Below are 13,902 nucleotides of genomic sequence, written 5' to 3'. Positions count from 1 at the left end.
GCCTCCTCAGCAGAGTCGGCGCCGGGGGCGGGGCGGCGCGCATGCGCGGGCTGGGCTCGGTCCGTGCGCCCGCGCGCAGTGAGGGTGGCGCTGCGCATGCGCTAGGCGGGCGGCGTTGCCGCTCTATGGGGCGGTGAGGGTTTCCAGCGCGCATTTAGTTAAATTAACTAAATTTAATTAACTCTGTGGCATTCAGCAAGGCTCGACGGCCTCAGCCGTCCATGGTTGCAGTTCTACAACCGAGCTGAGATTCTAATGCGAGCCGTGTTTCACATGGCACAGAGCCCACACAGATGGGGCAGGGAGAACTAAGAGTTTTCAAGTCTAGAAGTTATGTGGAACTGGAGTTATTCCTCACTAGAAGGCTGCTAAAAAAGGACATCAGAGTGACACTGACTTGTCCAGCAGCCTCCCCTCAGGTGGGGCTCGGCCCCAATGGCACAGATACTGCCACCTCAGCCCTCTGCTGCTCACACATCACCCACACCCATCCAGCACACCTCAGCTGTCACGCACTCTTAGGGCTCTGTTTAGTACATTGGTGGTTAAAGATTCCTTCTGACAAAATCCCTGCTTAAGAATGCACGTTCCCTTCTGATGCTGGAATCACTCGACAAGAGACAGAAGCTCCAGAAAAGCAGGAAATCATTTTCTATTGTCCTTAATACAGAACCTGATTTTCAGCAAGAGAGAAATGAAACAAAAATCAACATGTGAAGATTGCAGTATTTGTTCTGACCAGTTCCATCAGCCCCGAGCCGATGATCCTGAAGTCATCAGAACTTTGTCACAAACTTCATGCCAACATAGAAACAATCCTTCACAGTCACACAGATACCTGACTCTCACTGGAACGTAGATTGTAGCAAACAGACAAAGTAAGAACGAATTATGCCCTTTGAGAATGAGGTAATTTGGGATTTTTCCTCTCTTCCTTTTTTTGCACAATGCATGTTTCCAGGAAAGCAGGGAGTTACAGAAGTGATAGTCAATAAAGGAAGAAGCAAACTTGAAAAAGAGGAAGTAGTTGCTAGATAAGGGGAAATCCTACAGCACTTCTTAGGAAGTACACTATTTTGAGTCAAATTTTCTCTTGACTCCTCCTTCTGAAGCATGTTAAGGGCCCACTATGCAAGGAGTTGATGAAACAGTACACAGTTCTATGAAGTCAGTATCTCAGGGACTCAAAAGTCTTCAGGTGCTTAAAAGGCATGTTCAAACTGCAAAGGAACAACTGAACACGGTGCTAGGAAGGAATATAGCACCAAGTTCCATAGAGTCAAGACATTTATCTCAAAAGCAGCAGCAGAATACGTTCCACCACACAGGAACCATGCTCAGACACTGCCTTTGTTACCTACGTCTGTTCATACCCAATTACTGACTCCAAAAGCTAACTGAAGAGTAAGTGAATTGGCTTTGGGGGTGAATTTGTCCAAATAAAGATGAAAAGAAAAGCACCATGAGAACTGTTTCCCACAAAAATACATCCTGAAATGTTTAACAGATAAAGTGACAGTTTTTTTTTCCCCTAAGAAGAGTAACATCATGCAGGTGCTCGATATTTTGTAAGAGGCACAAACTCCAGACCTGATGAACACTTATCCTCATTAACCAGTGAAGATCAGATAAGAGCCCTAATCAGCTGAGCCTACCCTATTTATAAAAGAGCTGCAGTTACAACAGCAGCTCCGAGCTGCTCAGGTTCACCAGCAACTGTGATAGTTCTACTTGCTGATCTGGATGGACGTAACAGAGAGATTGCTAACATCTCTTCCCTTCTCTGCAGACTGAAGTGTCAGGAGAAATAGAAGTCTTCTGTCACTTCTGAGCATGCTCTCCCTGAGAATGTGATCAGAATAGCATAGTTTATTCTGACAAAGTTGTTCTTACCTCTCAAACCTCAGGAGAAATAAAAAATGTACCAGAAATTCTGATGAAAAATTTAAAATTTAAATTCTGATGAAAACAGTGGTGTATGAATGTGACAAATAAGCAGTTATCAATGGTGTGAAATTACAAAGCCATTGATATAAGTATAGAGAAATGCACGCCACAGCTTGGCATTCAGTATTCAGGCTGATTACAAATTATCTCCAATAGTTACGTAAATGTCTTCATCCTCATTTTAAAGACTGGGAACTAGATTAACTGAATTGCACAAGGGCTGACAAATCTGTGCCATAGCTGAGATAAGCAATCAGGAATGCTGGCATGTAGCCCCACACTCAATCCACTTGACAATACAGACTGCTTTGGTAATGCAAGGATAGAACTGAGAGCTGTTGGCAGCCAGTAAAGAAAGCTTAGGTAAAAGGGAGTGGAGAGGTGTAGGAGAAATGTGACATGTAAAGAGCATTGCAAAGGGGAAACCTGCAAACTCTGAGTGTGAAAGGTCAACATTTCAGCTCTTGTTATTGTATACAAAAGTTAACTAGAAAAACAAAAAGACATAGATGTTTGTTCTAAGTACACTGGCTCCAGTTAACAGAGATTACTGATTTCTTAAAGCTTCTGAAAACATTTTAGCCTTTTTTTTTTTTTTTAAAGCATTATTCAAAAGAAAATGTTCTTAAGGAAATTTAAGGAGAAATTCAATGGCAGAACAAAAGTGATGTGAAGACACTTTGGATGGCCTGCTAACCATGTGACACAACTGACTGGGATGAGTTTGTAGCTAAAGGCAGTCTCTTCTATGGAAACACATGTTCACAATGGGTTGATTTAACCGATCTCTTTGGACTGCCCCTGAACTTTCCTACCAGCACTGAGCTGGCACAGTGTTAAGCAACATCCAAAACTGGAAGCTTTTTACTAAGTCTGATCAGCGAAGACAACTGTCCCATCTTAATGAGCAATGATTTGGCTTGAATTATATCTGAATTATACCTGGGCTGGAAGTCATCAGTCCTGAGAAAACTTTAGCTAATGCAAAGTTCTTGATTTTGTCTTCATCACCATTAAGAACTACCCCAAGCAAAAGATCTCTTCCACCTCCATACTGTTCTCCACATGAAAACAAAACAATGTAAACAATTATGCAATTCAATCTTGTAGATGAAAATAGACACCCAGGACTTACCTCCTATCTCACAGCAGGATATAAAGGAACAAGAACTATGCAGAAAGGCTTGGACTACAACCTGGGGTTTTGGGAGGTGCTTCTGTCTGTCCCTGCGTGACTCAGAGTCTGTTTTTCCGCCTTCAGAGTAAAAATAAAAACAACTACTTCCTTATTTTTCAATCTCCTCAAGACTGTAATCTCACTGATACAGGAACTGCCTCTCTGCATGTGCCTGAGAAGCACTCAGTCCATGTATTACTGGTATGTTACCAAGTGTTGTTACTCTAATACAAACATCAAATAAAAAAAAAAAAACAGATCTATTTATTACATCACATTTTACCATTCACAGATCTGGGAAAGGCAAAAAAGCTGCTAGTTTTCAAATTTCAGGCCCAGTCACTAGTTAGATGGGCAGACCAGGCCAACTCACCTGTCCTACAGGATCCTTCCCAAGTCAAACATCACTTAAACCTTTGCTGAACTAGATTTTCACTGTTGAGAAAATTAATTCTGCAACTCCAAGTGGAAAGACTAATGGAACTATAGGGAAAAATTCCTCTGGTTTTCCATTAGACACCTTCACCCTGACTGGTGACATCTAAGTAACTGACATTCCTCCTTGAATGCAAACCACCAGTGCCTGCAACGTTTGTAATAAGAATACAGGAGAGAGATCCTATCTCAGTAATTGCAGTATTTCAAGGAAACTGGTTTGTTTGTATTAGCTAAGCTACCCACTTAACAGATCCCATCACTAAAGCAAACAACTGAAAGATTAGAAGTTCAACTTCATCTGCTAGTTTGCTCTTGAAAGTGGGGTGTGCTGTTTGTTCTGGGTCCTTTACTTGTCAGGAGCTATCCAAGTCAAACAAATAAGGTAAACAGTGTATTGTAATAATGGAAGAAGTTGGTTTGAAGCTTGTGTAGCTGCCCAACCTTTGAAAAGAGTCATAAGCAGTAGGAAAGAAATAGAGTAAGATGATTCCTCTACATTCAGTTCCTCTTTGTTGTCATGGATTATCAGTCACACTGACATATGGAGACCATTATGCAAGTCACAAAGGCAAAACACAAAGCAAAATGGCAAAACACAAAGCAAAATGGCCAAACCCTTTTCTTGTCACTACCAAGGGTCAACAAGTGAAAGCATTACACTGCAATTTTTTCTTGTCTAGGTACTATACATACAAGAAATGCTATGTGCTATTTTTTTCAAAAGAGAAGGTAACTGAAAGATGCAGTTATGTTTAGGTTACTACAACAAAATCTGATCACGCACTAACTAACTAAAGTAAGTAGTAAGCATTCATACAATGCACTGCAAACATGGGCATTCCTTACTGCACTATAGCTGATGCTAATTAATTCATTAGGAGTTAAAACTTAAATGGTTTTGTTAGGACCATCATCATCAAAGTTATGGATATCTTCTTACTATACATGGCTCTCAAGTCTTTTTAAGTAAGCACTGCTTTGCAGTGGCTGGCTTATCAGACCACTTACAGAAGGCATTCCTGTACTACACACTGTTTAAAGGAGAAATAAAAAAAAAGGGAGTCCCTTGAGTTAAATGGTAATTTGTCCTCTTTTTTTTTTCTTCTTATAAATCACACATCTTTGTTCCCTTAAGCTCTAGGTTTGTGCTGTCCATCTGATAGCACAAGAAATCTATATAGTGCCCTGGTATTCCCGTGATTTTCCCCCCACCCCCTAAGAACAGTTGATACAATCGGTAACACAGATACAGGTGAAAAAAGTTTGGTATTCAAAAGCTTCAGTATAAGGTGGGGATTAATTCGGGATAAAAGCCTTACAATGCATCCTTCTGTCCAAAACAGAAATGAAAGCAGACTAGTCTCTGCCAACTGCTGGATCATTTGCATTAGAATTCTCGACACCCAAGCATTATTAACATTCTTTTCATGTTTTCAATTCCCTTCTATTTTGCAGATGCTCAGATAACAGATGCATTTGAAAACCTTCCCATTCAAAACCTTTATTCTGGTTCTCAGAAAGGCACAGAGAGGTGAAGGCAGCCTTTTCCTCTCGCACAAAAGAAAATGTATCTACAAAATACCCAATATTTAAAAATAAAACTAACAGCTGTGCGGGGAACAGTGAATACTAAATTCCAGTAACCAGAAAGGAAGACGCAGTAAAAACTGCTCACTCTTGTAGTTAAAACACTGCACAAGCAGTGCCTCCTAGTGTTTATGAGATGGAGCAAAGGTCTCTAACTTTCAAATTAAGCTCAAAAATCTCAAGTTTCAAGTACAAAAGGTGAATTGTTAAACTCAGTAACCCTGCTTACACAACCTCTGTGACAGCAGACTGGTCCTCAGACAGAGTGAGTGGGTTTTCTGGGTGTTTTTCCCCAGTTTCCTGCAATTAATTTTAGATCAGTCCAGTTTAGAACACGCAGAAGGCTGGCTTTGCTATACTGTTACATGTTCGCCACAGAGATGGACAGTACAGAATAAACGGTATCATCATTATACACCTATGCAAGAACTAGCACTTTGTATTCTAGGTTTTACAAGACAGTGCTGTAACAGTATTATCTAATGATAGTAGGGATGTGTATTCCCACATTGCTACAAAACACAGGGGTCTCTAAAAACATGCAGGGGGGCTGCATTTCCTGGGGCAAACCTGCATGTTCTTCAGTGCTGTATTGCACGTGTTCCCAAGTTGTTCATCACACCATGGGTAGGGCATACGAAATATTTCATGAATTTACCTCATTGTGAAGCAAAGGTATGCACGTTTCCACGAGGCAACGCAACAAGTATGACCACATTGCAGTATTTCAAATCACCCCAAGCTGGCACGCTCCATGCACAGCAGAGCAGCCTCCACAGCATGGAGTAGCAGCTGCCGTTCTGATTCCTTGGACCACATCCTGACCTTGAGAGCCTTTCTCTCGCAAAGCATTGTGGATGGCTGAGACAAGGCCCCAGGCTAAGCCAGATATTAACACCAGATGGCGGTATGAACTGAAGTTTGATACTCTGAAGCCAACAGACATCAGATTTAACACAAAGCCTATTTCGTTCTGTTGCTAGACTATCCTAGACGACACCATGGATTTAGGGAGGATGGCTTTCGTGCTCATGGTAGGAAGATATCTTGCAGAAGATGATGTGGAAGGAAATACACCAGTTGGCCAGACTGTTCTCCAGTCTGCTTTTATTGGAGTGATTTGTGGAATAAACCTCCTGTTCTTCATGTCCAACTTGTGATTTTTCCCACATTTCAAGCACATTCTGCTAGCAGCCAGTTAAGTGATATTAAATAATAAATAAATTTTAAATGATTTCTTTTTCTGAAGCTACAAAGGGAATCAGGATATAGTTTTACTGGATTCTGCCTGTCAAAGCAATACAATGTGAACTTCATAGCTAAAAAAAAAACCCTTCCCTAAGTCTTTCTGATTGAGTCTAATTCCCTTTTATCTGAGATTCACTCCCTTTTATAAAATAAATCAGAAAACTTGTGCACATTGTCAAACATCATACTGAAACCAAAATTTCAATGTAAGTGACCAAAAATCAAACTGCTTGGAAATAATTAACCTAGTAGTTAATTATACAGTTATGACTATCTGATCAGAAGTCAGATGTCACGCAAGCCTAGGAAAAGCAGTATTTGAGGTTTACATACAGCATAATCCTCAATTCCCAGCAGCTGAAGAGTCTGAATTTGATCACTCATGCAAGCAAAGCCCCTAAATAATGCATGGCACTACCATGAATTAGTTCTTAATGCACATGCTTTCCAGCAGGATCACAAATCTTTTTATTTCAATCTGCTGCAGTTAAGATAGTCTTTCTGAAAACAGAGAAGTACAAACTAGAATCACTTGCAGAATATTTCACCAATGGATTCTAAATAGCAGGAGAGTAATGAAAGCTGCTGGCTTTGCGACATGGAAGGGGGAAGGAAGGAAAGATCCAAGTAACTTTCAGATGCAATGCAGCTGCCAAGTTACATAACCTTTCAGAGAGCCTGGACAACTGTTTTATGGTCTGGTCTTCCACCACAGAGCTGAATTTCCATGCTACAAAGTATTAAAGTCTCTCAAACACCACAAAAAAACAGGGCTACCATCTGAGTAGGATGGATATGCTCATAAATCCCTGATATAAGTGCAGAGGATGTCCTGTGAAGAATTCAGCCAAACCCAACTCAGAAGATTCTCTATCAGAATAAACTGTAAAGTTCAGAGTATTTGTGATTTACCAGGCTTACAGCCAAATGTATTACAGCTGACATTTCCTCCAACAGGATCAGAATGTCAGGCTAACTCCACCCTGATCTGTTGCCACCATCTTCCGCTGTTCACAGGAGTTCTTCTGCATGGTGGAAAACGATGGCAACTGCCAAGATTTGTCAGCCTGAGCAGCAGATATCAGACAGGAAGAGCAGACACAGCAACACTCTTCTCACCAAAGACAGAACCGGAGGTCGAGGAGTTGGTTTGTGTCCCAACTCAGCCGTTGGAAGACAAGGGTAAATGCAAGCATCTCTGTGCCTCACACTCCCAGTATATGAAATGGAGGTAATTTCTTCACAGGAACATGATGAAGTCCATTGGGAGGCTTTTGCCATTTTAGCTGGAAAGACACGCCAGCACTGCATTATTAGGTTGACAAAGTAATTCAAAAGATCACATGCAGGTTTGACAAGGACTTCTCTTAAAAAAAAAAAAGTTGAAAATGTTTCAGATACAAGCTTTACAAACATTATGCCACTGCTATCTAACTGCAAAGAAAGCTAAATTGCTTGCTGCTGCTTGCCATTCAAAATGTAAAAACAGTGAAGCATTACAAAAGTAATTGTAAGTTCATCTATTCAGAACCATCACATAGAAAGGATGTTTGTAGCTGCTGTGTTGCTAATAATCCTCATAGTGCATTTCCTACCCACTTGTGCATCCTGCTAAAGGTTGATGCAAGTTGAGATACTGAGCAGAGTAGTTTGGAATCTATGGGCAGGTGAAGAATACAATTGCCACAGATGGGCTCGAGTTTTAACTGATATTTTTAGCAGTTAGAATGAGAAGCTAGTCCTTGTTAGCTTAGGCTTTTTAAGTTGGTGAGGAACTTGTGTTTTTACCAGGATGAGAACTGAGATCAGATGACTGGCTGGCTCCCATCTGCTACTCCTGGTTAAGTTATTCTTGGTGTCTAGAACTGATATGAACAAGAGCTGATAGGAACAAGAACAATCCTTTTACTTAAGAATGGTTAACCTTCATTTCCTCTAAATGTTCCTTGGAGTCTATCTGTAATTGCTAACTTTTGCTCAATTTCCATCACCATGTCTGATGTCACTTGACTCAAATAAGCCATGGGAAGAGGAAGACAGAACTGCTGAAAAGGAACCTTTTCCCCGACTCAAAGAACCCCCAATTCCTCACCATTTTCTCAGCTCTTTGGCTCTGCTTTATAATTCAGCATCCTCACATACTTCAGACAATCCTTTGATGTTACTTCACAGTATGAATCTGGGACAAGTACTGTAAAGCTGTTCAGAATGGGTTAACTACACATCTGATCCTAGCAGTAGATGAAATATTGAATTATTCAATTAAATAATGCAGTCATTCTTGGAAAAGCTCCCAGATCTCTCATTAGTGCAAACTGGTGTCCATCACTCCCTGAGCTGTCACTACTTTCATACTTATTATTCATTCAAGAGCTCAGACCTCCACTAGACAAAGAACAGCAGCTATTTAATAGTTAAACAGTTCCTATGCACTGCAGAACAGTTGGAATGGTAAGAGGGAGAGTGGAACTGGCATCTCAATGGGACTCTCTAACTGATGGTTTCTCCACTCACATACGAGAAACAAATGTGAAACAGTTAATGCTTAAACACAAAATACAAACCAGAAAATTTTCAGTGACTGGGGGAAATGGATGGCCTTGAGCACCTGCAAATGCCATGAACTTTTTAGTTTCATGTTGGCAGCAGGTGAACTTCATCTGTCTTTCTTCCTTCTGAAGAAAGTGAGATGAAAGATACCGTCTGAGGGTTTTCATTTCCAAGCTTTCCCTACATGATATGAGTGAGTGCAGTCAAGATTTACAGCCCCAACTTATAGATCGTATTTAAAATCAACTAGGCAAAAACACGACCCCTCACTACAGATGGAGAAGTAGGATGTCTAGACCTCGATGACATAATCAAAACAGATAAGCGCATTAACAAGATTTCTCTGTGCACTTTCACAGAGAAGGGTCCACAGCTATAGAACTATTGATGCCTAAGAGCAGTAACGGTTTTTTCACTGTGTAAAACTACTTGTTTGTGACTGGTAAAATTTTAGAACCTCTTAGAAACATTTTTGCTAGCTTTCAGAAGGTATATAAAAATGAAGTGCATGTAGGTATATTACCTAAGAAGTACAATCCTGTGCTGCAGATGTAAACTCTATCTATACCACTTCATCCACTATTCCACTTATGATTTCTAGATACTATCATGGTTTTCAGCATTTTCATCGTATGAAGAAGAAATAGCACTAAAAACTTCCACTTATAGCATTACTTAAGCTTTGCATGTCATATAGTGTCTACCACTCACTCTAAATCCTGTCTGGTTCTTCTCACTGGATTATTCAATGGCAAAAAACGAAAGTACCAGCTTCAGGGAGTCAGATATCAAGCATGATTATTCCTGTTGGTCCTTGTTTCCATTTTCTTTACAGTAGCACAGGAAGTACATCACTAAAAAAAGATAAGGAGCTACAGTCAAAGACAGTGAAAGTTCAGATAAATATATGTAGTTACATATTATCACTGTATGACTCACTGTCAAGTACCAACCAGTATAGAAAAGGATTTGCTGCTGCCTACTTGCTCTTCACTCAACAAAGAATCCTTATTTTGCAAAGAGAAACAAAAGCCAAATATTACAATTCTGTAGTTCTGCGTTCCCCCCTTCCCCCCTCCCCAGACAAGGGCTTGGAACTTAAGAGAGTTCTATCTGATATACAAACAATACACTTCCCAGTTTTCTTCTACGGCAGAAAGATGCTTCGCTACACTGCTAGAAATGGACATCATCTTAGCCCCACCTTAGCAGAAGTACCTTGTCAATCAATATTTCTTCATTAGAAACTCCAGATCCCCAAATCTACTAAAAGCAGAGGAGGAAAGCTGAAAAGAACAAGCACTTGGGAGTATATCTGTGACAAGGGATGTCAAAAATGTTGCTAAGGAGTATATGGGGGAGGCAGGGGGAAGCAGAAAATTACTGAGGCTCATCATAACCTCCATCCATTATTTCTGAAATTGCAGGTGAAACCAAAGCTCACTAGTAGACCCTGCTTGAATTAACACAGGTTGATTTTAATTTCTCTACCTCTACCAAATAAAGTTTTCACATAGAAAAAAAACAAAGCACCTATGAAGATAAAAATGAAAAGAGCCAATCTGATAGCATGCAAGCAGCTGTCATTTGGATACAAAAAGTTTGGTTCCATCACCAAACATACAGCAAACTTCCACATGACAGCACAATTCAGAGCAGAAGCGACATGGGAATAGGCCAAACATCCCTGTCCTAGAACAATGCAACTGACACCATCTTTCTAAACTTCCTCCAGTTCTTCTTCCTCCCTTTCTCTCAGAAGTCTGAAGCAGAAGAACATTCAACATATCACACATCAGGACTATTATTACACCTTGGATTACGATACTTACACAAAATGACCACTGTAATTCAGATCCAATGACTAGTTTGATGTTTGAAGTGAAAGCCACCTTTTTAAAAGCCATAGAAAGAGGAGAAAAACAGAGCACTGCTACCTGAAAATTGCTTACTGCTGTTCAGATTTGTTCATTACTTCATTTTTGTAATTCCTTCATCCCATATTTGAATTCAAGACTGCACCTACCCTAAAAGCAGCATTAACTGAAATACCATACACAATCCTGATTTGTTTCAGACCTAGCTACGCAACTCAGCAAGGGTGACAAGTTTTGTTATTCTTTATTTACTCTGTCACTTCCCAGAAACCAGATCAATCTATTTTTAGCCCTTACAGAGCATGATTCAATCAGTAATTTTAAGAGTGATTCACTGCTGATTTTAAACATATATTCCAGGGCACTTCACAATGGTCAACACTTAAACAGTACAACTCCAATCTATTAGCAATAGTTCCTCAGATCTTTTGAAATACATCAATTCACTGAGAAATTAAAGGCCCACTAGGAACACAGCATTCTGAACTTCAGCTACTGAGACTGCAAAACCTGATATCTCTTCCTCCACTTGACTTGTTCCATCAGCTGCCTGAGGTATACAGTTCCATGGATGTCCATTTTTACTGCAACACTCTTTCCAACCCATGGCCACACAATTGTGACTTTTCTCCACATCTACTCATCACCCAAGTACCTCAGATTCATTGGTCCTGCTACCTTTGTCAACTAACATGCTTCTCACATCTTGTTAGTTTTACTCAATATTTCACTGCAAAACCACCACTCCACATCCCTTTGTATTTCTTACATATTTTATTCATCCCCTTGTCTGGACTCCAGAGCCCACAGTGAGTAAGGAACTGCAGAAGCTGTCACTGAGGCCAGGCACAGATGAATCACTTTCAAACACAGTCCTCAACTTATAAAACCTTGCTCTAGGAACGCGCCAGCAGCTGGGTGATGCTACTCTTTTGGAACCATATTCCAGGATTATCTTTAAATTATCTTTCATCTTGAGTTACAGCTCCCTGAATTACTAAGCATAGAAAAAGACATCTAAGCAATACAGTGTAAAGATTGTGTTTAACAGATACACAGCCTGTAATAGAGAAATCTTCACCTGCTAGCATTTCAAATCAATCACACGACCTATTAGCCTCTTGACACAGGAAGTTACTACCTTGGTATCTTACTGCCAAGCAAAAGCATTATCAGAACAGGTAGGAAACAGTAATTTAGTGTATGGATGGAGATTAAGCAAAGTAATACATAACATCTGCACTGATTTTATTATAGACTAGACAAACTTCACATACAAAACATCAATTGTAATAAAAATATTCCATGTGAGTGGAAAAAGAGCTATACCATCTGAAGTTGGAAGAGACTCTCTGAATTCTAACATTTAAGTATTTCCAGCCATAAACAACTTACCAGTGTTACACAGTCCCAAAACCCAAAGCTCTTAGTTATGACTTGTAGTTAAGTAATGCCACCATCATATTTTCCATACTTAAACTTTAATACTTCTCTATCAAGGCTGCGAATACCCATGTTTGGCATGAAACCAGGACTTCATATTGGAATTTGTCTTGGTTGGTGTGAAATGAATGAAAATCTATTCTAATTTGAGTCAGATTATAAAAGAAATTTTACCCACAAAAAAAAAAAGGGGGGGGTCTTAAGTGGACAAATATCAAGTTGCTAAACCAACTGCATTTCAGCATCTCTAAATAGTTGCTGCAAAACTTTACTTCTGTGGGTACAAAATCAAGAGTTTTCTAGATATATAGTGCTGTTTTGTGCAGACTTTATTCTTACTGAGCATTAAAATGACAACTACTTACCCTTCTCAATACCTACAGTAAGGACAGCTAACACTGACAACACAGCTTATCTGGCCAGATCCTCATATAGCAGTAACATAAGATGTTCCACTCAATTCTTTTCCTATTAAAGGGCACAAAAGTTTAAGTTACTAAATGTTTTGCTCTCTGATTTCCTGCTTCAGGCATTACACTCAATATATATTCCACCGAACATTTTTGTGATGTATACCAATGCAAATCACATCAGCTCTTTTTGTTTGGAATCCGAGCTAAGGGAGTGCCAACTGTTTTCAATTAAGCATTTGAGAAGGCCTAGCAATAAAACGATCCTAAATAATTAAGAATGGAGGAAGAAAAATGCCTGCAGCCACTGAACTCTATATACATACTATATCATTAAATTCTGCATTAGCATGTATCACTTTCACATATACATTTTTAAAAGTTGCCAGCAATATTTGAATACTGCCTGTTAATAAAGAACACGGAGGTTTTAGTTCATCTTCCAACTGCTTTTAGCACTAAAAACACCAAAAACCGACCGAGTCCTGCATCTTCTCACACATATACAATTCAGACCTTTCATACACAGTACATACATTACCTAATTAAAATACCGAGCAATTAAAGACATGTTTTGACCTCTCATATTATACTCCATAACTCAAATTCTTCTGCCAGAAGCAGTTTTGTAAGTAGAACAATAAGCTGCAAAACAGATCAGTCAAAACTCATGTCAAACTGCTTTATTACATCTTAAATAACATTACATTTTAATATAGTATCTATCTTGCATCCAGCTTTCTTGAAGTACACTGACTTTAAAATTAAATACAAAAGGTGAAGAGGGATACAGGGTGTGGAAAAAGCTCTACAGAGTAGTTTCATGAAAGAGAGAAAGAAGGAATTCATCTTTTATGCCAAATCCAGGCCTAACGCACAATTACAGCACATTTTTGTACAGAATGTTGCAGAAAAAACAAAATGGAGAAAAGCTACTACTGCTGCTAGGAAGGAGCATTTCTGGATACAGTGAGAAGATAGGAAAGTTTAACAGAACAATCCGCTGTCCAAACACTGCTGCTTTTAACATTTTATTTGAAAAGAAAGCCAGGAAAACCTGCTTGTTACAAAAATGATTCTAATCAGATGCAAAGGACTCATCCTACAAGAGGAACTGGCTGTGAGGAACTGATTTTATAAAGAAGATGGTTTAGGTTCCCTCCTCCCACACCCCAAAATCTTTGACAGCGATTGTTTGAACAGGCTGTTTCTCTTTTTTTTTTTT

At 39.6% G+C, this 13,902-nt stretch overlaps 1 long non-coding RNA gene across 1 annotated transcript; it reads right to left on the bottom strand.

Moving 5' to 3' along the window:
• Positions 1-35: 35 nt before the first annotated feature.
• Positions 36-13,896, bottom strand: LOC109370871. The gene is made up of 3 exons (XR_002121367.2): positions 10,780-13,896; positions 9,659-9,801; positions 36-7,683 (listed from the first exon to the last, which is right to left on the bottom strand). It is a non-coding gene; the product is annotated as an uncharacterized LOC109370871 (long non-coding RNA).
• Positions 13,897-13,902: the final 6 nt, after the last annotated feature.

The sequence above is a fragment of the Meleagris gallopavo genome, chromosome 23, assembly GCF_000146605.3.
Source record: "Meleagris gallopavo isolate NT-WF06-2002-E0010 breed Aviagen turkey brand Nicholas breeding stock chromosome 23, Turkey_5.1, whole genome shotgun sequence".
In the NCBI taxonomy this organism is placed as follows: Eukaryota; Metazoa; Chordata; class Aves; order Galliformes; family Phasianidae; genus Meleagris; species Meleagris gallopavo.
Note: the sequence above shows the minus strand (reverse complement) of the source record. Positions and strands in the feature narration are given on the sequence as shown.